At 53.9% G+C, this 26,502-nt stretch overlaps 1 protein-coding gene and 1 long non-coding RNA gene across 5 annotated transcripts in view; one reads left to right on the top strand and one right to left on the bottom strand.

The window, feature by feature from the left end:
• Positions 1–2,455: 2,455 nt before the first annotated feature.
• PAK4 (p21 (RAC1) activated kinase 4) overlaps positions 2,456–26,502 on the top strand; it is a 45,323-nt gene continuing 21,276 nt past the window's right edge. The window contains exons 1-2 of one of the 4 annotated variants that reach the window (XM_058709773.1): positions 2,456–2,611; positions 16,143–16,273. The gene's annotated coding sequence lies outside the window, so the exon portion shown is untranslated. Of the gene's footprint in view, positions 2,612–4,572; positions 4,689–16,142; positions 16,274–26,502 lie in introns of those variants that run through there. The other 3 variants (XM_058709772.1, XM_058709776.1, XM_058709775.1) reach the window with 3 other exon arrangements.
• LOC131500484 (uncharacterized) lies at positions 3,245–4,370 on the bottom strand. The gene is made up of 2 exons (XR_009256311.1): positions 4,222–4,370; positions 3,245–3,820 (listed from the first exon to the last, which is right to left on the bottom strand). It is a non-coding gene; the product is annotated as an uncharacterized LOC131500484 (long non-coding RNA).

The raw sequence follows: 26,502 nt of genomic DNA, 5'->3' as shown, positions 1-26,502 counted from the left end.
GCCATCAGCCCAGAGCCTGACGCAGGGCTCGAACTCACAGACCGCGAGATCGTGACCTGGCTGAAGTCGGACGCTTAACCGACTGCGCCACCCAGGCGCCCCCTGAAATTTACCATTTTTATGAGGCCAAGTCCTCCTCACCTGTTTCCACCTATTGGGCGGTCACCTCCTCGCTACCTCCTCCAGGAAGCCTTTCTGGAGGAGGCTGATTTTTTCTCTCAGAGCCCTGAAGAAAGAGGGTCTAATTGCCCATCCTGAGGAAGCCCTGGGAGTAGGTCTACCACTGGGCTTGTTCCGGGGGTCTGATCTCTGACCGAGATCCCCAACTAAGTTCCAAGAGCCTAATGCCCTGCCTTCAAGAGGGCCTCAAAGAGGCAAAGGCTATCCCCGGCCCTCCTCCCATCACTCCGACCTGGATCGCGTGCCGTCATCTTCGCTACTGGACTGGACTTTTAAAAAGCGGAGACTCTGTAAGACATACAGATTTCAAAAGAGCACAAAAGCAAGAATGTTTAATGCTGGCGAGGATACCTAAAAGTGCACGTTCCTCTGAACGCTGGTGGGAACGTGAATTGGATCCTTGGAGCACAATTTGGCAGCCTGTGTTCCGGGCCGCCGGGAGGCAGCAGAGGGCAGGTAGCGAGAGCCTTGGCTGGGAATCAAAGGTGGGGAGGAGCCCTGGCTCTGCCCCATTAGCTTGTGTGACTTGAGCAAATAAAGTTACTTCTCTAAGCTTGGATTTCCTCTGCAAAGCGCAGGCACGAATAATCATAGCCCCTGTTGTTAAAATTACACAGCTTAGCTCCAGGCATGGCAACTGTTACTATTATTAAATCTTAAAGTTGTACATTTCCTTTGACCCAGCAGTTCCATTTGTGGGAATTTATTCAAAAGAAATAATTAGAGATGTGCACAAATATTTAACTGCTTGAATGGGGGGGTATTATTTATAATAGCAAAATATTTATCACAGCTTCGATGTTCAACAAGAATGAGTGGTTAAACAAATCAGAGTTCATTGACAGGATGGCATCTGAAGCCATTAAAACTAATGCTCTCGAAGAAAATGACATGGGAAGATACTGGTGATATTTCCCATCTAGTTTTTAAAAACATATAAAATTCTTTATAAACATATGCCTCTGATTCTGTTAAAGACAAAAGGGGTAGGTAAACGTACAAAAAAAAAAATGACTCATGCAATCATCCATTCATTGCCTTCACAGGCATTAATTAAATGCCTACTATGTGCTAGACACTGTTCTGGTGGGGGGGGGAGGCAGAATGCACTCAGAGTTTAAGAGTATCTCTGTGGGGGTGGATTTAGGAATCATCCAACCACCCCATTCAGTAAATGTTTATTGATCATCTACATACCAACAGTGCAAGGGTACTGGGGCATGCACAGTGAAGAAAACAGACAAAACCCATGCCCTCCTCGAGCTGACATTTCAGTAGAGGGAACTACCAAAAAACAATAACTACAATTAGCTAATCATCTCGTTTGTTAGAAGGTGATTACAGCAGGAAAATTTAAAAAAAAAAAAAAGCAGACAAAGTGAAGGGTTTAGTAGCTTGAGAGAAGGTTGTTTGCTGCTTTAGATAAGGTGCAAAGGTATAAGATCACTGATAAGGTGATACAGGAGTAAAACACTGAAGGAGTCAAGAGAGGGAGCCCTGGGGTACCTAGGGGAAGGCTACTCTGGACGGAAGGAACAGACAATGCAAAGACTTTGAGGTGGGAGAGCACCTGATATTTTTCTGGAAGGGCAAGGTGGCTGGGGCCCAGTGAATGAAATCACAGGACAGCTTGTCTGGGTTTAGCTTAAGGATTTTGTTGTTTTCTGGTAGTTTCCTTTTTTTTTTTTTTTTTTTTTTTTTGACACATTATTCACTTTTTAAAAACTTATTAAAAAGAGTAAGATCAAATAGTGTCTTGATTTCAGGTCAAGTTCCTGAACTCAGACAGACTGTCGTTCAAAACTCATTATCTATGTCCTGTAATCCTGAGGCAGCTAGGTCACCACTTTGAGCCTCAGTTTCTTTATCCGTAAATTGGGTATTAACAATAAAATAGGGATTTAGCGAGTGTTTAGCGGAACGATGCAAGTAAAGCATTCGGTCGGGTGTCTGGCACATAATAAGTTCGTCATAACGGTTTCTGGCCACTATTGCGCATTACCGCTTTCTACCCACCAACTCTTTTTAGTGTAAGGTGGGTCTGTTACAAGAGAATAGTCATTTCCCCTTTAAGAACTCGATCCGGCGGGGAGCCAGCTTCCCGGCACCCTTTCCAAATTTTCCAATCCCCGCTTGGCATTTTCATCCCGAAGGCCTCCGATTGGACAATATGCACCAATCAGAGGCTGGAGCGGGTTCTGCCAGCGGCCCAGCTCCGCCCCCGAGTGGGCCCTGCCCACTGCCCGGTCAGCCCCGTTGCTATGGGGACTGGTGGGCGGTGAGGGGGGGAAAGCCCCGGATGTTCGTTGGGGATTTAACATGGCGGCGGCAGTGGCCGCGGTGGCGGCGGCGCAAGAGAGTTGAGGGCCGTGTGAGGGTTCGGAATTCCGAGTCGAGCAGCTAGGCCGCGAGCGACTGCAGCGCCGATCCGGTAGGATAAACGGTCTGGCCAGGGGATTGGGGTGGGCCGGGCGATGGCGGTGGGAGATCGTTTACACAAGTAGGGGGCGGGGCCGCTGGGGTCAAAGTTCACTCAGGAGGGAAGGGTCGCGTCCGAGGGGTCGGGGGTCAATATTGCTGGGGAGGGTGGGGTAGGGGAGGTCAGAGGTCAAACTAGCGAAGGGGGCGTGGCGAAGGAGAGCGCAAATTTCGAAATTTAGAATGGGGCGCGTTCGAGGGGGCTCGGGGCGAGTGTCAAAAATGGGGGTCAGAACTCATCACTTGAAGGCCGGGTGCGCCTACCAGGGTCAGAGATCACAGCTAAGGGGGTCGGTGGTTCGCAGGTTTAAGGCAGCAACCAGCAGAGCAGATGCATGAGATTTAGGTTGGGGGACCTCTTTTTAAGGGATCAAATGTGGGGCGTGGCCAAAGGAGGGCAAAGGTCAGAATCTGACAGATGATGTACCTGAGGGTCCAAAGTTAAAACCCTAGAGGGATGCATTGCTGGGGAGGACGGGAGGAATGTCCCAGAGAGAGGTCAGGGATGTCCTGGTGGAGTAAAAGCCCCCTCCCACAAATAATGGAAATAATAGCAAACACTTACAAATCACTATGTGCCAGTTCATTTAGATGCTTTACATATGTTTAATCCTCACTACAACCTTACAGGGTTGGCACTGTTATTAAGAGCCCAAGTGATTAGCCCAGGATCATCTAACGAATAAGTTGTGGGGTTGGGATTCAAATTCTGGAGTTCTGGGCGCAGAATGGTACGATGCTCTCAAACATAATCTTGTCTATCATTTAATGACGGCTAACGCTGTTCTCAGTGCTGTTTCATTCTACCACAATCTTGCGAAGTGGGTACCGGATAGACCCACTTTGCAGACGGGAAAACTGAGGCTCAGATAGCTTCTGCTGAGTAACAGAGGCCGATTCCAAGCTGGGTCTGACTGATTCCAGAGCTCCTGCCCCCAGTCCTCATACTGTAGATTGTTGAAGGTCTGTTCCTGGAAGCAGGGGGCCGGGCAAAGCTGAGCCACTCCCTGGACTGGAATGGATTGTCTCTGGGCTTCTTGGAAGGGCGTGATCTGGGAAGAGAAGTTCCCTCGGACCTATGGGAGTGGGGTGTTTGTGGGTGGCCCAGAGTTCAATGAGTCTGATGGGCTTCTGCCTGGAGAGGGTGTCCTTGAGTGGGACCCTGTACAAAGTTGAGTATTCTCTGTACTGAAAGCCCCAAGCTCTCACCTTGGTCCTCAGTCGCCCCCACCTCATTTCCTCCCCATCCCTCCTCGAGGTCCAACCCCCCTGGCCTGTTTGCTGTTCTTACTCTCTGTAGGCATATGCCACCCTCCAGGGCTTTGACCTTCCTGTTCCCTCTGCCTGGAATCCTTTCCCCACCCTGCCCCCTCACTCCCAGTCACTCCACCCAGTTCTCACAGTCCCTCACACTCTTTATCTCACTATCTTGTTTTCTCCCCAGCCCTTTGCTCTGTTCTTACTTGGTTTTTCAGGGCACTGTTTGTCCCCTGCCTCCTCCCCAGAATGTGGGCCCCCCACGGCGGGAGTTTCTCCCATGTTGTTCCTTCCCTGAACACCCACTTGAAGCCCTGCCCGGCGGTAGAGGATGCTCGGCTGTTGGTGGTCAAACGATGGATGCTGCTGGGCGCCGGGACCATAGCAGTGGAAGAGACACGGAATCCCTGGCCTCCAAGGGCTCTCGGCATCCCTTCGTGGGAGCAGACTGGAAGCAGACCCCCAGCCAGTGACACGTGGCTTCATCCGTACCCCTGGGGTGCCTGGCCTGGGAGGGGCGGTGGAGCAGGGAGGGGATGGGTACCTGCCCTGGGTCTGTGGAGCAGTACTGGGGACTGGTTCGGAGCGCGGGCGCTGGAGCCGGGATTCACACGCAGCTCCAGCGCTCACGGGCCGTGACTGTGGGCAAGTCGCTTAACTTTCTGGGCCTCCGCTTTCTTCGTCTGCAAAATGGAAATAGCGATAGTGGCCACCTCGTGGGATTGCCGTGAGGGTGCAAGGTGTAAAGCGCTTGACCCAGGACCTGGCACACGGTGGGCGCTGTGTTAGCGTTTGTCTTCCTTGGGAGGACCTCACTTTCCATCCGCCTCCTGGCTTTCTCAGCCAGCCGCCCCGCCCCCTTCTGGGCAGGGCCACTGGGTGGGCACACTGCCAGGCAGCCCCATGAGGTCAGCCCAGCCTCGTGCCCTCGTGGTTCCAGCTTGCTCAGCATCCCGGGCTTGGCACAGAAAAGGAGGGACGGGGCTTTGGCACTGGGGACCCAAGTTTGGGTCCCTGCCCTGTCACCGGCCGAGGGACCTTAGGCAAGTCATTTCTTACTTGCCAGTCTTATTCCTGACGATACATTTTAGACTAGGGAAGAAAGTGAAGCATTCAGTATAACAGAGCACTCCCCCCTCCAGCTGGGGCCTGTGACGAGCTCAGAGCTCAGAGCTTGCAGCGTCGAGTTCAATGCCCCGCCCCGCCCCCTCCCCAGCCTCCCTGCCGGCGCTGCCCTGCATTGGATTTGGTGTTCAGCGCTCCTCTGCGGGTCTTCCTACTTTTACTGCCTTTGAGAGTGTTCCCGAATGACAGAGCAACAGCCCTCAACCCTGGCTGCACACTGCAGTCCCCTGGAGAGCTTTCAAAAATGCCGTTGCCCAGGCCAGCCGTAGAGATTCCGACTTGGATCCGCTTGGGTCTGGGGTGGGGCTGGCATCAGTATGTGGCTCTGGTGGCCAGCCGGGGTTGACCGCCGCTGTTTTCCGGTTTCACGGATCATCTAAGTGGTATCCCGGTAAGCAGCCTGCTTTTCCTGCTCAACGTTAGAGTCCGCCTGTTGCTCCTCGAGGATGTGTGTCGCGCTAGGACTCACGGTCTCGGCCGTGAGTGTTTCTTTTTGTGATTATGCCACACAGGAGTTACCTGTTCACCTCTTGGTGGACATTTGGGTGGTTTCCCATGGGACAGTGACGGTGCTGGGTCGAACATTCTAGAACGTGTTTCCTTGGATACCGTGGCCAGAGTCTCTCGCGGGCATGGGACTCGCAGTGGAACTGATGGACCTTCCAAATTGTTGTCCTAAGCAGTTGTACCAGTCTGCTTTCCAACCAGGCTTGAGGGCTCCCTTCACCCCACGTCCTGCTTTGGGCGAGTTCATGGCCCCTGCTGAAATGGCTTTACTCAGCCATGAGATGGTGGCTTTATGCCCACCCCCCGCCCCCGGGCTGGCTGGGAGCAGTTGAGGAGGTGGTTCACGCGATGGGCTTAGCTGGGGCCTGACACCCACCGAGCCCCCACACCCAGGCTTTTGCCCTGTAGGGCATCCGGGGCAGTGACCACAGCTTTGACGCAGCTCTCCTGGGGAGGCATCTCTCAGGCTGACGGTGGGGAAGGAAACCGTACTGACTTGAACCTCCTCAGGAACGGGGCAGGGAGGAAGCAGGTGAAGTGTGGAAAGCGACAGGCAGAGCCTGTTACACTCCTTGTGTGTCTGACCACGGGTCCCACTGGCAACCAACACGGCCCTGGCCCTGCCTGCATGGGTTTTGGCATACCAAGGACACAGGCCCCATCCCCAGACAATGACGGCCCAGAGCGTCAGGGCTGGGATGGGGAAGCACAAGCAGAAGCGTCAAGGTTAGGATCCGGGAAGCACCTGGCCCAGCCTGGGGAGTCGGTGAGGGCCTTCTAGAGAAGGAGACATCTGACCGATGAGAAAGAGTGAGCCAGGCCTAGAAAGGAGGTGGAAAGAACAGAGCTGGTAGTGGGTATGGGAAGTGCAAAGGCCCTGAGATGGTCAGGTACCAGCACGGAGGCCAGTGTGACCAAGCAGGCACTGAGCTCAGGGAGGCGGGGAAGATGTGGCAGATACACGGGGGGCCGACAGGCTGAGGCGAGGAGTGTGGGTTTTGTTCTGTGTCTAATGAGGATCATTGGAAGGTTTCAAGCAACATTTGGTGTCTTTCTTTAAAAAAAAAAACAACAACTTCTTTTTAAAGTTTATTTATCTTTTTTTTTTTTTTTTTTTTAACGTTTATTTTTATTTTTGAGACAGAGAGAGACAGAGCATGAACGGGGGAGGGGCAGAGAGAGAGAGGGAGACACAGAATCGGAAACAGGCTCCAGGCTCCGAGCCATCAGCCCAGAGCCCGACGCGGGGCTCGAACTCACGGACTGCGAGATCGTGACCTGGCTGAAGTCGGATGCTCAACCGACTGCGCCACCCAGGCGCCCCTAAAGTTTATTTATCTTGAAAGAGAGTGAGAGAGCACAAGGTGGGTAGGGGCAGAGAGAGAGAGGGAGAGAGAATTCCAAGCAGGCTCTGCGCTGTGAGAGAAGAGCCCAACTCAGGGCTCCAACTCATGAACCCTGAGATCGTGACCTGAGCCGAGATCAAGAGTATACTTAACAGACTAAGCCACCCGGGCGCCCCCATCCCGTTTCTCTTTTATAAGGGTTGCTCCTTTTGCCGTGTGGGGCCCAGATCCTGGGGGGCGGTGGCAGGGAGACCGTAGGAGGCTGCTGTACTAGTCCCAGCAGATGAGGGAGGAGGGATCTGTGTGCTGTCGAAATCGTGGGTACTTTCCACACGTTAACCCACTGGCTCTCCACAGACAGCCTACGAGGTAGGTACTGTTATCGTCCCCACTTTAGAGATGAGAAAACTGAGACCCAGAGAGGTAGGTGACAAGTCTAAGATTACACAGCAGGCAAGCGGCAGAGGTAGGACGTGAACTCCAGGCCTTCAGACTCTGGAGTCACTGCCTGCTGTGGCTGTCCTCAGTGGTTTGGAAGTGGTTTTGATGAGACAAGGTCTCTTCCTGTCCAGTGGGGCCTGACCCAGGCTCCTCTTTATTAGATGGAAGCTCCTCGGAGGTCTGTTCAACCTGGGCTGTTCCTGGGCCCCGGGTCCCTACCTCTCTCGGGGCCCCCCACAACCCCTTCGCTCTCTTATCCACTGCCTCACCCCTCCTTGTCCTGCTGGCTCACAGTAGACCAGACTTCCTGGCCAGACGCCGGTCGGGGTGTCCCCAGCAGCTGTTTATCCCATCACCCGAGCCAGGCGGCCACAGATGCTGCCAGCAGGAAGCGGTCTCCTTCCAAGTCACGGCCAGGGAAATGGGACCCTTCCCGCCCCAACCACCCTTCCGGGGCTGGGGCTTGTTGTCCGCCGGCCGCCTTGGCCCACAGGAAGGTGTGGGGGGAGCAGAGGGGGGCAGAGGGGAGCTCTGCCAGGTCCCAGGGGAGCTGGCTGTGGCGGACGAGACAGAAGCCACCCCTCACTGCAGCCTGTCCCCTGGGGCCCTCTGGTCCTGCCCTGCCTTTCCCCAGGTGCTGCTGCCGTCCTCAGGGGCAGTGACCACTTCCGTGCCGGGGGCCACGCCGTCCACGGCATCCCTGCTCCCCCTAGCTGGGGCCCCTGGGAAAGAGCCGGAGCCTCCCGGCCTCACGTTCCTCACCTGTGAGATGGGCCGTTGGGAGGGTTGTAGATCATGCTGGAAAGCGCTTAGCACGTTGCCCGGCCCACGGTGAGCTTGCGGTAACAGTTTAATAGTTCAACGATTTTAACAGTCTCCGTTTCCGTGCGCCCCGTCCTCCTGGGCTGCGGCGTCCTCCTCGCGGGCTCCCAGCCTCCGGGGCGGCCAGGCCAGGCGCTGGCTGTGCTTTTTGAGCATCCTCGCGGTGGCTCTGCCCAGGGGCCCGGAGGGGGAGGGCTTAGTAACCTCATTTCTCTCTGCCAGCGTCTTCTTCGTTTTAAAGAGGCACGTTTTTGCTCCGTGTGCACGTTGTCCCCTACATAAGAGTTGCAAACCTCCGCACGGCACAGCAGGCTACAGGGTGACGAGGAAACCCCTCTCCAGGCCTGGCTGTCCGTCCCCTTCCCAGAGACAGCCATTGTTCCCGGCGTCTTTCTTGCGACGTCTGTTCCTGCACACGATCTGCCCCCTTTTGTTTCTCCCCAGGTGGACCCGACTTCCCGTGTTGGTATTCTGTCCCAGCCCTTGCGGTTTTCCCCCTTCAGTTCTGTGGAGCGCTCTCTGCGGCCGTGTGATGTCCCCTGGTGCGCCTGTGTTCGCATCAGTGGCCGTTCCCGCCCTTCCAGCCTGTCCCTCTTCTGGACAGGGCTTCACGCGCGTGAGCGTGGCTCTGGGTGCGGCTCTGGAGGCGGGCTCGGGGGTCTGAGGTGCGCACCCTGGTAGCTCGGCCCGTAGGGCTCCGGCCTGCCCGTTGACACCCCAGCCCCCCAGCCCCCCAGCCCCGGGGTCTGGTGGCTCCGAGGTTTCCTCGCGGGCGCGTTGTTGGGTGTTACCTGATACTTTGATCTTTGCCCGTCATGTAAGGTCCTGATTTTCATGTGAGTGAAGTGGAGCATTTCTGTGTATGTTGAAAGCCATCCAGGCTTCCTTTCCCGGGAGCTGTTTGTGGGATTTTTACTTTCCCTGAGAAGGGGAAACTGAGGCACAGGCTGGCAACCCCGGCGCAAATAAGTGGCAGATCCAGGACCCGAACCCCAGGCTCTCCTGGCTCCAGTCTGGAGTTCTAAACTTGAGTGACACGGTGGAGGCTGAGGGCATGGACTCTGGTGCCAGCTTTGCCCCTAGTAGCTGAGTGGTCCCTTAACCGCTCTGTGCCGTGGTGTCCTTATCCGTAAAACGGGGACGACGATGGTACCTCGCCGAAGGGCTGTTGTGAGAATATAAATGCATAATCTTCAGGCAAAGTGCATCGAAGGCGCTCAGAGACTTAGCTGCTAGTGATAATACGCATAGTCTCACCCGATACCAGGACTGTTCACGGGCCTCCCTCTGCGTGCTCCTGCGGACTGACTTATTGGCCCCCGCCAGCACCCTCCAGATCGGGGCGTTACTGTTACTCCCCTTCCACAGGGGAGGAGATCGAGAGCCCGGGAGACTTGCCTGGGGTCACTGCCGAGTCTGCCTCCTGACCACCTTGGCACACGACCTGTGCCACCCTCAGAACTAAGCCTGAGGGCTTAGAAGGCTCTCCTGCGCCCCCCGCCCCCCTCCCCCCGCTTTGTGTCTTCCCGGGGTTCCAGGCCCTCCCTGCCTCCACCCCCAGGTGCCTGGGGCCTGGCTCTGGAAACTCCTGATAAAGTGGCATTGTGCTGCGGGTTTCGGCCCGGCTCACTTCCCCAGTCTGGTTTCAGCCGCTCCCACACAACGGGAAGGGAAGCGGGCTGCTATCCTGGGCCTCCTCCCGCCCTCCTCCTGCCCCTTCCTCCCCTCCCCTCCCCTCCCCTCCCTTCCCCTCAGCAGTCAGTGCTGGGAATAGGGAGAAAGTAGGACATGGCCGGAGGGCAGGGCTCTTCAGCACCTGCCCCTCAGGTGAGGACCCCCAGGCCGGTCCGCCTCCTCTCTCCCTAGGGACCCCTGCTCTGCTGCCCGCGGGCGCCCCCAGATCTTCCACAGCAGCCTGACCCCAGATGATTTGACTCCGAGATGCCGCGTGTGTGTCTATGTATGTTTATGTGCGTTTATGATTCCACTACTTTTGTACGTGTACCAATCGTGAAGCGTAATATGCCTCCGGAAATGCGCGTAAGCCTCGATTTCACATAATTATAGGAGGAACCGACACCTCACCACACCCGGGGCGAGACAGGACACCTCACCCTGGAAGCCTCCACCCCCACTCTCTCGATCACGACCCCAGGAGTGATCACTCCCCTGACCTTGGGGGTCCCTGCGTCCCTGCTTTTCTGGAGAGTTCTTACCAGGCATGCATCCCCCACCTTTGCCTGCTTTTGAACTTCACATAAATGGAGTCCTCCGGCGCGTCCTCGTTTGTGCCCGCCGTCTTTGGTCCGCAATCTGGGAGGTCCAGCCGTTGCCTCTAGTGTGGCAGGCCCCTCGTCTGCCGTCACTGCTGTGTAGTATTCTGTCGTTGTAATAAACCAGAACGGATCTCTGTGTCTCCTGCTGTGCAGGGTATAAATGTCCTTGAACTCGTCTGCTGGGGCACGTGTGCGTGCTTTTTCCAGGGAATCTACCCAAGGTGCCTTGCTTGGGTCAGAGGTAGGGTATGGTACCAATGTGCACTACGCATCCTCACCAACGTTTGGTCAAACTTTCTTTTTTAATTTTTTTAAGTTTATTTGAGAGAGAGGCGAGGAGGGGCAGGGAGAGAGAGAGACTGGAGAGAGAGAGAGGATCCCAGCTAGGCTCTGCAACAACATCGCAAACATCTCTCTCGAACCCACGACTGAGAGATCATGACTTGACCCGACACCAAGAGGCGGACAGGACACTTAACCAGCACCCCCGGTCGGTCAAAGTTTTTAATTGAGCTTGGAACATTTTATATTCTGTTCTGCAGAAGTAACATGTGCTTGCTTATCATTGATTGGAGTCCTCTCGTTATTCTGTCCTTCCCATGTTCCTGTCCCTGCCAGCTCTTACCCGTCCTTCCAGTAGGAGTCAAGTGCTTATTCCTGAGTAGGTGCTGTCACCACGGGAACCAGAGGTGACCACAGTAGGTGGCCCTTAGTGTACCCTGTCTTAGTGCACAGACCTTGGTCAAAGGTCGACACACAGGTAAAGGAAGCCAGACTCCCAAGCCCCCGTCGTCCCCCAGTGACCCTGTCTCATCAACGGGCACCCCATCCATCCTGTAGATCCGGCCAGGAGTCTGGTATCATCCTGACTCCTCTTGTCCTCTTCCTTCGCATCCACCATGGTAGGAAAGCCACTTGCTGTACCTTCAGAACAGAACCTCTCACTCTGCCTGTGTCAGCCCCTACTTAATGCACTCTCTTACCCCACCTCCTCACTCCCCGCACCCCCGCTGCCCCCACAGTCCATCCTCCCATGAGGACAGAGGGGGCTGGGGTCACATCGTGTCTCTGCCTGCTGGGGACCCTCCTGTGGCTTCATCTCTTTGGGGCAGGGGCGGGGTGGAGGGCATGAGATCCTGGCCCAGCTTCCTTGCCAGCTTCCCCTTCTCTCCTGCCATGCTGTTCCTGGAACATTCTAGGCTGGGTCCTGCCTCAGGGCTTTTGGTTCATGCTGCTTCCTCTGCGACCTGTCACCGTCTCTTCCCGCCTTCCCCTGCTTGATTTTCTTTGTAGCACTCATCCTACATTACATTACATTACATTAGGATTTGTGGGTCACTTGGCTTATTGTCCTCCCTGCCCCTCATAACTTGGCTTCATGGGCCGGGGGGTAAGCGTGGGAGACCCTTACCGTGTCCCTTGCTAGAACCTCAGCTTGATGTGTATGTGTCGTGATTGCTCAGTCAACGCTGGTGGACTAAATGTGAAAGCAGGAATGAATGAGCTGTGCTAAGCTGTGAGTGCTGTTGTCACCTGAGTGCAGTGACCAATGACGGGAGATCTGCCCCAGGTAAGGAGGGAACACCACTTGAAGGGTGGATAGAGGTTGGCTGGGGATGGGCATTTGAGGCTGGGAGAGTGCAGGGGCCTTCGGGGAATTGAAGGGTAGCAGTGTCAGTTCTGTGGTCAGTCTGGATTTTGAATGCAGACGGCCACACGGGCCTCTCCATGTCCCGGTTCTTCTCTAGAATCGAGGCCACTCTGGGTGTTCTAGGGCATCTATGAAGTTCTCCTAACATACTTAGCTGATGCCTGGTGTATAAATATGAACGTGATTGTTTTCGTTTCCCTTCCACAAATACTCTGGCCCTTTGTGGCCTCCAGGGACACAGTGGTTGGTGGATAAACAGATCCCATTGCTACCCACTTGGCGTCTGCCTCTTGGACTTTCAGCCTTCTGGGGCATCCCTGCTCAGAGGTAGGGGAGGGCCTGAAATGACCTCGGGTCTGGGGCGTGCTTATTCCCTAGACTGATTAATAGGGAAAACTAATTGAAGGTTTGCACGTACCAGGCCCGGCGCCCCACGTAGCACTCCTGTGCGTCTGCTCAGTGCATCCCAGGATCCCAGAAGGTGGCCATGACTATTTGACCCCTTTCATAGAGGGTAAGGGTGGTACCAGTGGTGAGTGCTAGCCTGTCCTGAAAGCTGGTGCTAAGCAGGTCTGGTGGTATCTCCTCAGCCTGGCGATTTGCCTTTCCCTGGTGGCCGGTCAGGTGGAGCAGCCTTTCACCTGTTCCTGGGACATCTGGAAGCTCCTCTCTTGTGAAGAGCCTGTTCAAGTCACTTGCCCATTTTCCATCAGGCTGTCTGCATTTTTATTTGTCAGTTCTTTGAGTTAAATCCTAGGTTCTGGATGAGAGCCTTTGTTTCCGAGATGCTATACGTATCTTCTCCTGGCCTGCTGCCTGTCTTTTCGCCTTCTTTATTGTGTCTTTTGATGAACAGAAGCTCTTAATTTTAATGTGGTCAAATGTATCACTCATTTCCTTTACAGTTTTATAGTCCTGCTTCTCACCTTTAGTCTTTCTTTGTCCTGGGTGTGTGTGTGTGTGTGTGTGTGTGTGTGTGTGTGTGGTGTGTGTGAGGTAGGCATCCAGGTTCGTATTCTTCATCTGGATCCCCAATCCTCCAAATACCATTTATTAAAAACAGGCTGACTTTTCTCCACAGTCAGGCTTATCATAGATCACGTGTCTGTATAACTGGGTCTCTCTCTGAGTGCTCTGTCCTTTTCTCGCTCTTTTGGCCTATTCCTGCATCACTACCATGCTGCCCTAATTTCTGTAGTTGATAAGAAGTTTTGATCATGGGGAGAGCAAACACTCTTACTTGTTCTTCAAGAGTGTCTGGGCCATTCCTGGCTTCTTGAGTTCTATTTAAATATTAGACAAGCATCTTGTCACACACACAGACACAACATTGTGTCTCCCCAGTCCATGAACATGGTATATTTCCCCATTTATTTGTCTTCTCTGACGTCTCTCAGGAACGTGCCCTGCTTTTCCAGCACTTGGACTTTTCCAGTCCTTGCCCACCTCTTGTTGGATTTATTCCGAGGTACTTCATGATGTGGCCAGGGGAGTCCGTGCCTTCCTCTCCCACAAGGTGCCTTGCACCCTAGGTTTGGCCTTTGCCAGGTGAGGCTCACATTAGGGGCAGGAGTCCCCCTCCCCAGACCCTGCTTCCTCCCTGGCATCACTCCTAGGCCCTGGGAGAAGGCGGGCAGGGTGCCCGGAGAGGAGGTTGTAATTTTCCTGAATGATTTCAAGGGCTAATTAAAGGTTTTCCTTGACTAATCAGCTTACAGTTTAATTATCGGGGAACAGGCTCAGGGATGCGGGAAGCAGCTCTGGAGGAGTCTCCTCACAGCGTGGCAGGAAGGAACCAGGGCCCAGCTGTACCCCTCTGGGGTGGCAGGACCTGGGGATACCCTGGCACCCTCCAGTGGGCCAGCTGGTGTTTCCCATCCCCGTGAAAGAAGAGAGGTGGAGGGCAGCTGGTGTGGCTGAGGTCAGCGTGGGTTCCTTCTCCGCCTGACATCCTTCCATGTCTCCCACTGCCTGGGGGCGAGGACCCAAACCTGGAGCCCCCTCTGGTGGACTGGGCCCTGCCCCAATCTGCTTGCCTGCTGCACTTAGCCTTGCCCACCTTTGTTAAGTGCCCTCATCTCAAGTATTCCTCACCAAGTCTTGAACTAGAGGTCACCCCCTCTGGGAGGCCTTCTCAGGTCGCCCCTCCCCCTGCCCCGCCCACCAGAGCAGGTGATAAGGGTGATCAGGGCCACTCACTCCACCCCTGCTAAGTGCTGGGCCTGGCGCCTTGGTCCAGCATGTGAGCTGCAGAGAACCCAAAAGGAGAAGGGGTTCAGGACGGGCCTTCCGAGAAGCCTGGGAGGGCTGGAGGACTGAGGGCTAGCTGATGCCTTCCCAGGGGAGGCTTCTGGCTGGGCCAGGCGGAGGTGGGCTCCTGGGAGTTTGTGCAGGGGGAGGGGACCCGGAGATGGCCGTGCCAGGCCCGCCTGCATTCCTCTGCAGGCCCCAGATTCCTGGTGGCCCGAGGTGGGGGAGGAGGAGCAGGCAGAGGGGCCTCCCAGGCAATGCCCCTGCCCCTCCCCGGCCCTCCTTTCTACTTCCCTCCCCCTCTGTCATCAGTCTGTCTCACTTTACAAGTCCCACCTCTCCCCTCCCACCCCCCCAGGCCTCAGGCCTGGAGCTGTGTGTCCTGCCCAGCCCCTGACAGCCCACTTACCCCCCCCCCCCCCCCCCCCCCCGCCCCACTGCACTTTAAATCACCTGGGGGAGTCGAGCCCAGATTGTTTGTTTGAATCCCAATCTCTGGCTGTGGGGCCCAAGCATTGATTAGTTTTTGTTTTGTTTTGTTTTAAGTTCCCTGGGTGACTAGCTAAGATGAGAGCCACCGGCCTACAGAAATGATAGCAAATGTGTTCGCTTCTGCAACGTTGGGGGCACTTTCCAGGCTCCTGACATGGCGTGATTGAGCCACGTCACCCCCACAGGCGCACTGTCAGAAGATAGGACTGTTGTTCCCACGTTACAGATGAGGCCGCTGGGCCCAGGGAGGGCTTCCGTGCTGGCGGTACAGCCTCTGCCGCTGTCCCGTCTTCCCATCCCTGGGTCCTCCAGGCTCCTGGAGGTGGCCTTCTCTGTCTCCCTGCCCTCCTCCTCTCTTTCTCCCCATGTCTCTCTGCCTTTCGCCTTTCTCCCCCTTTCCCCGGCCTCGATTTCTCACTCCCTCCTCCGAGAGTCGAAGCTTGTCCGGCTTCCCATTTAGCCAGGATCCTGCTGAAGCCACAGAGGGAGATGGTGTCCACCAGCCCAAGACAGGGATGGGAAGGATGCTGGCGTCACCCTCCCAGCCCCCATCACCTCTCCTGGCACCTGGAGTGGGGGTGGGGGCAAGCGTCCCACTGATATTTGGGGGTACTGGGGCCGGCTTTGCTGCCTCGTGGGAGGACTGTCCGGGCAGGCGGCAGACCCTGACGTGACCAATCCTGTGACCCAAGATCCCTCCGCGGGCCCAAAAGTCTGGTGGTGCCCTCTGTGGCCAGTTACCATTTCAAGCTCCTGCGGGGCAACCCAGGGTTTGGTTTCAGCAAAAGCTTATGCTCAGATGTGGAGGTTGCATCGCGGGGGCCTTTACTATTTGAGGAGAATGAGGGGAAATGGGTCCAGTGCTCGCCAGGGCTCACTGGCCTCCTCTCCCACGCCCACTCAGGGCAAGGGCTCCCCACTGGGCCTCTCCGGTTCTGGCAGAGCTTCCCCTGGGGCCCTGGCCGGGCCCCGGAGCCCCGGATGCCGCAGCGGCGTCGGTTCCCACATCTGGAGCAGGAGATGGGTTCCCGTTGCCTCCTGGGAGTAGCTGGGAGGAGTGAGGGAGTCAGTGGCGTGTGTGACGCTCAGCACAGCGCTGCCATCCATATGTCGTCATGGTGGCTTTGGCCGCGATCGCTGTTACAGTTATTAGAGGCAGGACACATGTTTGGATTTAGTAATGAAAGATTCACTGGGTGGGCAAGCCGTAAATCTTTGCTGTTATCAGTAGGTCACATTTCCTTTTGCAAAACATGTAAAACCTTTGTGTAGAAGTGTTCATTCATGCTCAGAGGGGTGGTCTCATGCCTTCCCCAGGTCCCCGTCACTGTCCCTGTCACCGGCATCCACAGTTAACCAATGATGTCACCAGGCTTTTTCATCTCGTAACGCAGTCCCCACCTCCCTGATTGTTTCAAAGCAATTCCCAAACGTCATATACTTTAGCCGTAAGTTTTCCCAATTTTCCTCCTGAAGGAGATTAAAGAGTCTAAAAGAACAAACCCACAATACTGTTGTCACAGGAAAAAAAGAGCTGGTAGTTCGTTAACATCCTCACATTTCTCCAGTTGTCTTATCCTCCTTTTTTTCAATTTGTTCGTTTGATTTGGAATCCAGACAAGGTCTGTGCTTTGCATTTGGTTGACAGGCCCCTTAAGGCGTCTGTCGTCTGTGGGACCTCTCGTGTCAGCGCTTTTGTGTGCTTGCTGTTTGCATTGTGTATCTATCAAAGACCCTAGTGCTTTGTCCCCTCGAGTTTTCCACAGTCTGGACCCAGCCGATGAATCCTTGTGTCTCTTAACGTGTTCCTCTGTCCCTTGTGCCTCCTGTAAATTGGGACTTAGGTCTAGAGGCTTGTTTATATTCAGGTTCTGTTTCTTTCCCAGGTGGTACTATATGTATGAACATCAGGTCAACATTAGTGCCTGGGGCACTTTTAAAATAAACCTAGGGGGCGCCTGGCTGGCTCAGTTGGTTAGGCATCCGACTTCGGCTCAGGTCATGATCTCACGGTTCTTGGGTTCGAGCCCCGCGTCAGACTCTGTGCTGACAGCTCAGAGCCTGGAGCCTGCTCTGGATTCTGTGTCTCCCTTTCTTTCTTCCCCTACCCCACTCACACTCTGTCTCTCTCGAAATGAATACATGTTAAAAAAAAAAAAAAACTTAAAACAATTAAATAGGATAAAGTAAGTTTCATTAAATTTTAAAAATTGAGTGGATCGAAAGAAAAATTCTTCCATTGCTCCCAGTCAGACTGGTATCCGGATACAGCAGAGTGGGGTGGGGCGGGGGGTACCTGAGGACAGAGGCTCGGGAACTGCTGGGGCCTGGGCAAAGGGCTGTGTGTCAGCCACCAGCCTCCACGAACTGTCTGTCGTCAAGAGCGCATGGCTTCGGGTTCCTGCTTTGCCAGGACCCCTAGGCCCCCAGCTGAGAGCCATCCCCGTCCCCCAGCCCCATCCTTGAGTCACCCCCGAGCTGGCCACTAGCTGGCCTGGTGGTCATTTAGGCACAGAGCTGCTCTCCTGGCCTGGCTCTGCCCTTGGCCAGCGGGGCCAGCCTGGGAAGCTGTCCCATCCTCCACCCGCTTCCTTGGGGACACGATGGGGACCACGCCTCCCTAGGAGGGCTGTGGTCGGGACTCAGCCAGGTGGAGACCGTGCAGAAAAGAGTGTGATGAGAGCTACTTTTCTTCCACAGTCCGCGCGGGCTTCCTTGACCTCAACTGTACCACTGCCCCCACCGCTCCCGGCCACGCTGGCCTCCTCGCACATCCTGGCGTGTATCAGGCGGGCTTCGGTCCGGGGGCCTTTGTGGTGGCCATCCCCTCTCACGTGGGTTGCCTCGTGGCTTCCTCCCTGCCCTCTGGTCCAGCTCCAGTGCCACCCACCTTGGAGACCTCCCTGACTGCGCTCCCTGTCGTCGCCCCCTTGTTACGTCCTTTTTCGTTTACTTGTGTATTGTCTTATCTCCCCCACTGGAACTTCAGCTCTGGGAAGGAGGGACTGTCTTCTTTACTGCTGTGTCCCCAGTACCTAAAACCGTGTCTGGCGCTCACTGTGTGCGTAATAATTACCGGGCGCATGAAACGAGACGCGAGCAGACTTTGGCCTGCGTCAGACCTACCGCGGACTCCTGGCTCTGATACACGCTGTGTGACCTTGGGCTGGCACCTCCCCTCTCTGAGCCTCACTTTCCTCCTCTGCAGTGTGGGGTGTTAACAGCACCCTGCCCACTGCCTCGTTTTGGGCCAGCAGGGCGCCCGAACGGAATGCTTCGCAGCTGGCCTCGCTGCCGTCTTGTGTCTCCAGCATAGGGCACCGATGAGCCCGTAAAGTGTCCTCCAGGGGGACACTTCACTAAATCTTAACTCTGTCCTTCTACTCTGGATGACTGGCTGTTGGTGCCCCAGGGTAGGGCAGGGCAGGGACACATTCCCTTGGCCAGAAGGGCTCACTCACTGAAGAGTGATGCACATGGGACACGGGAGCGTCCAGGGTACGGGGACCCCGGCCGTGGCAGCATCCAAGGGCTCCAGGGCTGGCTGCTTGCAGGCCCGTGCCTTCCTTGAAGGAAACAGGCCAAGAGCTGCAAGGGGCCAAGGAGGACTGTTGTGATTATGATAGCAGTTTACAGCTTGGGTGTGTGTGTGTGTGTGTGTGTGTGTGTGTGTGTGTGTGTGTGTTGAGGGATAGAGAGAGCTCAAGAGAGGGAGGTTGTCTGAAGGTACAGGTGCATATAGAGGAAGCTTCCAGCTGTCAGAATTGCCGTCCCTGGTGTTTGCCACACGGGAGTGTAAAATAGGACATGTGTAGAGAAAAAGTACATCACTCCCTGTTCAGTTTCATGAATGATTCTAAGGTGTACCCCCATCTAACGACCACCCAGATCTGGAAGGTAGGTGTCACCAGCTTTGTCAAAGAAATCCAACTGTCTTTTTTTCCTTTTACTTTAAAAAAAATGTTTTTTAATGTTTATTTATTTTTGAGAGAGAGAGACAGAGACAGAGTGTGAGTGGGGTGGCGCAGAGAGAGAGGGAGACACGGAATCCCAAGCGGGCTCCAGGCTCTGAGCTGTCAGCACAGAGCCCCATGCGGGGCTCGAGCTCACGGACTGTGAGATCATGACCTGAGCCGAAGTCGGACGCTTCACCAACAGAGCCACCCGGGTGCCCCTTTTCTTCCTTTTAATTGTTGCTTCTATTTTTGTGAATTTTGAGAGCTATCAGATGCCCCAAGAGGACAGGGAATCACCTGACGGCCCCCCTTAGGCCCTCTTGCCCAGCTGAGAGGAGAGACACCCTGGCCCTGGGGAAAGCCCTCTGTGCCCACCTGCAGGTATTCAGGCCTCACCATGGTCCCTTGGTGCCTCTCTACACAGTCTCCCATGTTGCTCCGCAGCTTTTAAAGCCGAGTGTAATGACACCAGACCGCCAGCTCTCGGCTGTAATTTGCTCTCAGTATTTTGCTCTCGAGGTTTCTCTAGGTGGACAAATGAAGTCCTGTGCCAATAGGAATGTTCCCCAGTGTGGGTCGGAGCTGCCTCCCCCGCCCCCACAGTTGCCAGATGAAAGCAGCCCAGCCCTGGGGGAGGGAGCCTCGGGAGGGCATGGGGGGGGGGGGCGGTGGTTTGAAACCTCAAGTGACATCGGCATTTTCTGTCCATGGAGGGCACTGCTGGCTTCCCAGGTCACCACATGGGACTCAGTCACAGGCCCTTGACATGTAAGGGGTCTTCACTGAGCACCTGTAAGAGATAAAGGAACTCTGGTATCATCCGGGGTCTGTTTGTCCCAGTACAGAGGAACCGATTGCAGGTTGAGGGCCAGACGGTCTCTTCTCTTGCCTGCCCCCTGTGCCCCTCTGCTTCCCCTGGTAGCCAGGCTCATCCAGCCTTTCCGGAGAGGCCCTCGGGGGTGGAGATGACTATCAAAGGCTCTGAATGCGGTCCCCGGCTCTGCCGCCTATTGGCTGGGTGACCTTTGGCATGCGGCGACTTCCCTCTGTTGGCCTCAGTTTCCCCATTTATAAAATGGGACTGTATAAAGATTATTTCATCCACGGAAAGCACTCAAAAGAGACTGGCGTGGAGAATCCTTGTACTGAGTGCGAGCTGTGTTATTGTCCTCACTGCCACTCACTCATTGATTTTGTAGATATTCCCTGAGTGCCGCTGTGCCTCCTGCTCTGTTCTGGCTGACGCCGGGGAAAGGCTGGTGGCCGGTCAGCCCATGGTCTTTCCTCATGGAACTTGTGCTCTAGTGGTGGAGACGGACAGCACCAGTCGGTGACAGCCAGAATGACCGTGGAGCACAGATCACTGCCTTGGCTGTGGAGGAGGAAGCCCAGAGAACTGGGCTTAGGAAATCAGGGAAGCCTTCTTGGAAGAGGAGAATTCTGAGTTGAAGGCTAAAAGAGGCACAAGAGTTAGTATGCGGAATAGTGTTCCAAGGAGAGTGAATCGCATGTTCAAAGGCTAAAAGGTGGGCAAGGGTCTCTGGCATTTTAAATAAATTATTAATATATGTATATATTTTTAAAATAATATATAAAAATATAAAAATATATAATATATATATAACATAATATATTAATATATTAATTATATAATATAAATATGTATAAAATATATTAAAAAATATATATTTTAAATTATTTATATATATATATATATATATATATATATATATATTTCAAATGTTTATTTATTTATTTTTGAGGAAGAGGTAGAGAGCAAGCAGGGGAGGGGCAGAGAGAGAGGGAGAGAGAATCCCAAGCAGTCTCTGTAATGACTGAGCCACCCAGGTTCCCCTCAAGTATTAATATTTTTGACTAAGCTTTTATCTCGAGATAACCGTGGATTCACTGGCAGATGCAAGAAATAACACAGAGAAGGCCCCTGTTTCCCCAGAGGTAACATCTTGCAAACACTGTAGTTAGTACAAGACCACAACCAGGATAATGACATTGATACAGTCAAGAGACAGAACATTCCATCACAAGGTTCCTTCCTGATGCCTTTTTATAGCCACATGCCCTCCCTGGCACGTCCCTAACTGCTGACAATCACTCATCTGTCCGTTCCCCATTATTATAATCCTGCATTTCAAAAATGGGATGTACTGTGAAACAATTTTCACAGCCCTGATGTAAAGAACTGTAACAATAAGGAGAATTTAAAATATAAAATAAAGCAAAAAAGCTTACAGTTTCAAAAAGAAAAGAATGTTATGTAAGTGGAATCCTACTGTATGTAACCTTTTGGTTGGCTTTTTTTTTTTAACTCAGCCTAATTCTTTGGAGAGTTCCCCAGATTGTTGCGTGTATCGATAGTTGGTTCCTGGAGCGCCTGGGTGGTTCAGTCGGTTAAGTGTCTGACTTGGGCTCAGGAAATGAACCCACGGTTTGTGAGTCGGAGCCCCACGTTGGGCTCTTCGCTGACAGTGCGGAGCCTGCTTGGGATTCTCTTTCTTTCTCTCTGCCCTTCCCCCACTTGTGGACACTTGTTCTCTCTCTTTCTCTCTCTCAAAATAAATAAACATTAAAAAATAGAATAGGTATTTTAAAAAAAATAGTTGGTTCCCTTTTCTTGCTGACGAGTGTCCCATGGTATGGACGTACCACAGGTTATCCTTTCACCCATGGAAGGACCTCTGGGTTGTTTTCATTTTGGCGGCTATTACAAATAAAGCCGCCATAAACAGTTGCATACAGGTTTTCGTGTGAACGTAAATTTTTGTTTCTCTGGGGTAAATACCCAGAAGTGCACTTGCTGGGCAGTATGGCCAGTTGCACGTCTAAAGAAATTGCCAAAAAAAAAGAAAAGAAAGAAATCACCAAACCGTTTTCCAAAGCGGCTGTACCATTTTACGTTCCCCCCAGCAGTGTGCGAATGATCGTTTCTCTGCATCTGCACCCGCATTTGGTGTTGCCGCTGTTTTCGATTTTCGCCGCTCTGTTAGGCATGTGAACGGTAACTCGTTGTGGTTTTAATTTGCGTCTGTCACCACACATCCTTTCATGTGCTGACTGCTGTCTCTACACCGTCTTTGGTAAAATGTCTCTTCGTGTCTTCTGCCCATTTTCTCCGGGGGTTGCTTGGTTTTTTTACTGTTGAATTTGGGGAGTTCTTCTAGAGACTAGTCCTTGGTCAGATGGGTGGCTTGTAAATCTTGTCTCCCAATCGGTAGATTTTCCCCCCCTCTTGTGGACTTCTGCAGAGCAAAAGTTTATAATTTTGATGAGGTCTGCTTTATTAATTTTTCCTTTTACGGGTCTTTTCATATCCAGTCTAACATTTGTGCCTAGCCTTAGATCCTGAAGGTTGGTTTGGTCAGTTGGTTTCTGAAAGTTTTGTGGTTTTATATTTGAGTTTGTGATCCATTATAAGTTAACGTGGGTGCAAAGGGCGGGGTTGAAGATCAGGGTTCATGATTCCAGCACCGTTTACGGGAAATGCCCTTTTCTCCATTGAGTTGCTTGTGCTTTTTGGGGGGCCAGAAGTAAGTCACCACGGCGAGATCCTACTTCGCACCTCCCAGGATAAATGTTACCAATAAAGGGAAAATAAGTATTGGCAAGGATGTGGAGAAGCTGGGAGCCCTCACGCATCACCGATGGGAATGTAACACGGAGCAGCCGCCGTGGAAAACAGTCTGGTAGTTTTTCAAACGGTTAAACATAGAACCATCACATAACCTGGCAGTTCTACTCCTTACGTATATACCCAGAAGAGTTGAAAGCAGAGGCTTGAATAGATATTTGTACATCAGTGTGCGTAGTTGGATTGTTCACGATAGCTAGAAGGTAGAGGGAACCCAAGTGGCTATCAACGGATGAATGGATACACAAAATATGATGTGTATATATACAACACAGTGAGTTATTTTTCAGCCACAAAAATGAGTGACATTTTGAAAAATGCTCCCACGTAGATGGACCTCGAAAACATTATGTGTAGCGTAAGAAGCCAGACATAGGAGAAGTGTTGTTAGATCCCACTTAAAGGAGACGCCCAGAATAGGCAAGTTCCCGGAGAGAGTAGAACAGAGCCTCCCAGGGCCTGGGAGGCAGGAGGGAATGGGGGCTGCTGTCTCATGGCTGCAGGGTTTTTGCTGGGGATGACGAAAACATTTTGGGTGTAGACGGTGGTGATGGTTTCACAACACTGCGGAGATACTTAATGCTTCACGAATGGTTGAAATGGTAAATATTGTGTATATTTTACCACAAAGAAGGAAAAGCCAGTGTTTATTTAAGTATATTTATTGATTTTGAGAGAGAACATGCGTGTGCCCGCAGGAAGGGGCGGAGAGAGAATCCCAAGTAGGCTCCTCACTGTCAGCACAGAGCCCGACGTGGGGTTCGCCCTTACCAACCGTGAGATCGTGACTTGAGCTGACATCGGGAGTCGGACGCTTAAGCGACGGAGCCACTCAGGCGCCCTGCAAAATGAGCTTTTTTTTTTTTTATTTTTATTTTTTTATTTATTTTTGGGACAGAGAGAGACAGAGCATGAACAGGGGAGGTGCAGAGAGAGGGAGACACAGAATCGGAAACAGGCTCCAGGCTCCGAGCCATCAGCCCAGAGCCCGACGCGGGGCTCAAACTCACGGACCGCGAGATCGTGACCTGGCTGAAGTCGGACGCTTAACCGACTGCGCCACCCAGGCGCCCCCAAAATGAGCTTTTTAAACACCAGTGTGTATATTTGTGCGGGTCTGTTTGCGGGTCCTCGCTCCGGCTCGCTGACCCGTGTGTGTTTATCCGCACTGATTACTGCGGCTTTGTGAGTGGGCCTTCACATCAGGGGGAGTGAGGCCTCCACTTTCCTCTGTTCCAGAATTCTTGGGCCTGGGGCCTGTCGCTTTTGGAGTTCCTCTCAGGCCCCCTTGTGTGGAAGGTGACACTGTGGTTTACCCAACTTCCGAGACCCCCTTGACGCCTGCCTCGTCCTCAGCCCCTGTATCTGACTCCTCAAGTATCGCCCTGGCCTGTCCCCCTCTCTCTGCGTCCCGCTGTCCCGGCTGCCTTCATCAGTTGCCTGGACCGATGCTGTGTCTTGTCACTTGTCCCCCACACCCACTCAAGCCACCTCGATCTCGTCCTCCGCAGACAGGACAGCCAGAGTTCTCTCTGGCAAGGACGGGCCCCTCGCCAGCACCCACCCGGCTCCCCCTGGCTTGCCTGTGGCCTGGCTGCTGCCCCTCTCTGGCCTTGCTCCGCCGCATTCTCGTCCCTCCAACCAGCCTGGCTCAGCTGGAATTTCACATTTCATTTGTCTGATCCTTGATCAGGGGCCCCAGCGGGCAGGGACCAGACTGCACCCCCGCCCCAGCCCTGGTGACACAGGGCAGACGTGGATTGGATTTCTCTTGACAGAAACCCTGAACGTGGGCAGGAGTTTGCACCCGCGATTGGGGGGAAAGGGAAGGTGAGGATATGAGCCCAGAGAGGCTGGGAGAGCCTGGGGAACCCTGGAGAGGGGGTGGCTTTAGCCGTGCGTGCCCGCTAGCGTTTCGGCAGGAAAGGGACATAGATTGGATTTACAGAGGTCTCCCTGGGCCCGTGGAAAATAGGCAAAGGCTTGGTGGAGACACTCGGCGGGAAAGGAGTCTGATGGCTTTCAGACTACAATGGGGTGTGCATCCTAAGTAGAAAATGCAAATGAAAAGTAGGCCGAGAGGGGCCAGACCTCCCCTATCTGACAGGCAAGGAGCGAAGAGAGCGAGACAACACCCTGGGCTGGGAGGCCAAGGGGCTGTGGGGGGTGGGGAGCGCTCACGTGGGCGGCTTGGCGGTGATGGTCCTTGTCCAGCGAGCCCACTTGTCAGCACGTGGCCCACAGACATGCTGGCACACCCATGAAGTGACATCTGCACACGGGCGTCGTTTTGCCACACATTTGTAAGAGCAGAAGGCTGGAAACCACCTACCTGGCCCCGTGGGGACTGGCTCGGGCATCCCGGTCCTTCCGCGCAACAGCTCAAGTGCACGCAGTGCTTTGCAACGATCGAGGCCTGGAAAATCACCTAAGACACGTAAAGACTATGTATATAATGTATGTATATTATACATACATAAACCCACACACAGATACATATATACACGTATGTACTTGTGTCTAACATCGTAATTTTATTTATTTAAAAAAATTTTTTTAATGTTTATTTTGAGAGAGAGAGAGAGAGAGAGAGAGAGACAGCACAAGTGGGGGAGGGGCAGAGAGAGGGAGACAGAATCAGAAACAGGCTCCAGGCTCTGAGCTGTCAGCACAGCCTACGTGGGGCTCGACTTGGGAACAGCAGATCCTGACCTGAGCCAAAGTCAGACCTTTAACTGACTGAGCCGCCCAGGCGCCCCCGTAACATAATTTGAAATCGTTCGCCTGCAAGCCGAGGAGGGTATCAGGCACGAATGTGTAGCGTAACCAGTTACTGTGAAGGGGAAACCCACCTAGCGCCCCCGCCCCAGGAGAAGCAGCAGCTGGCGCCAGCCCCCCAGGACCCCCTCTCAGGCCCTCCCTGCCCCAGAGGCAGCCCCTCCCCTGACTTTGGAGACAGTCACCGCCCGGTGCTTCTCCTTGGGTTTCGCCGCCTCTGTCGTCATCCTTAAACAGCGTATTTCATTGTGTCTGGTTTTGAGCTCTTTCTAAACCAAGTCACGGGACGCATTGTTTTGCGGTTTGCTCCTTCGCTTTCGACTGTCCATTCACAGGTAGCTGTGGCTCATTTCTTCTCACTGCTGCGTACCACCCCGTGGAGCCAGCACATCCCAGATCGTCATCCGTCTCTGGGGGACGAGCGTGTGCGTCGCTCCCAGTCTCTCTAGCTGATTCCGACTGTGCTGCGGGAACTTACCCGTGCGCGTCCCTGAGGCCAGCAGTCCGCTGGCCGGGAGAGCTCCGTACGTGCCCGGGAGAGCGCTTTCTAGGTGTCGAGGGAATGTGCCCGGGAGAGCACGTGCTAGGTCCCCAGGGTGTGTCTTCACCTCCGCTGGGTGCTGCTGAGCTCCTCCCCCGTGCCGCCGGGAGTGCGGAGGACCCAAGGCACGTTTTTGAGAAAAGCAAGGTCGGGAGAGTAGGCGTGGTGGGCTGCCATTTCTGTTTTGTTTTTGTTTTTCAAACGGTGTGCGAGCACGTGTGTGCACACGCGTGCACACGCGCGCGCTTGTGTAGGCTCTCTCAGGAAAAAGAAAAGAAACTGCGTAGAGGTTGCCTCTGGGGCTGAGCTGGGGCCGCCCGGGAGGGCGCCGTCCTGTCACTGTTTACCCTTTGGTGCCACTGGCTTTTGAACCCTGGGCCTGTGTCCTATAGAGCCAGAGAGAAGGAAAGGGAAGAAAGGGGATGGGTGAAGCCCAGATGTGACGGAAGGTGATGAATTTTGCATGGGTTTATTGGTTTAGTCTGTACTTGGGGGTTATGTACACAGAGCCGTATAACAATCTGTTCCAGTGTGAGATGATCCTGGAGCCACCTCTCCTTGCCCCTGAAGCCTGTTCCCAGGAGGACCCCTTGTTTCCAGTGTGGCTTCTGGGGAAAGAGTGCTCCCTCCCTCTCCCCCCATCCCTTCCCTTGGGACCTAGTTTCCCTTGGCTGGCCAGAACTGCCCAATCCAGCCAGCCAGCCAGCCAGCCCAAACCTGCCTGTCCGGTCTGGGAAGGTCTGGGGGCCCACCCAC

This window comes from Neofelis nebulosa, chromosome 17 (assembly GCF_028018385.1).
Source record: "Neofelis nebulosa isolate mNeoNeb1 chromosome 17, mNeoNeb1.pri, whole genome shotgun sequence".
In the NCBI taxonomy this organism is placed as follows: Eukaryota; Metazoa; Chordata; class Mammalia; order Carnivora; family Felidae; genus Neofelis; species Neofelis nebulosa.
Note: the sequence above shows the minus strand (reverse complement) of the source record. Positions and strands in the feature narration are given on the sequence as shown.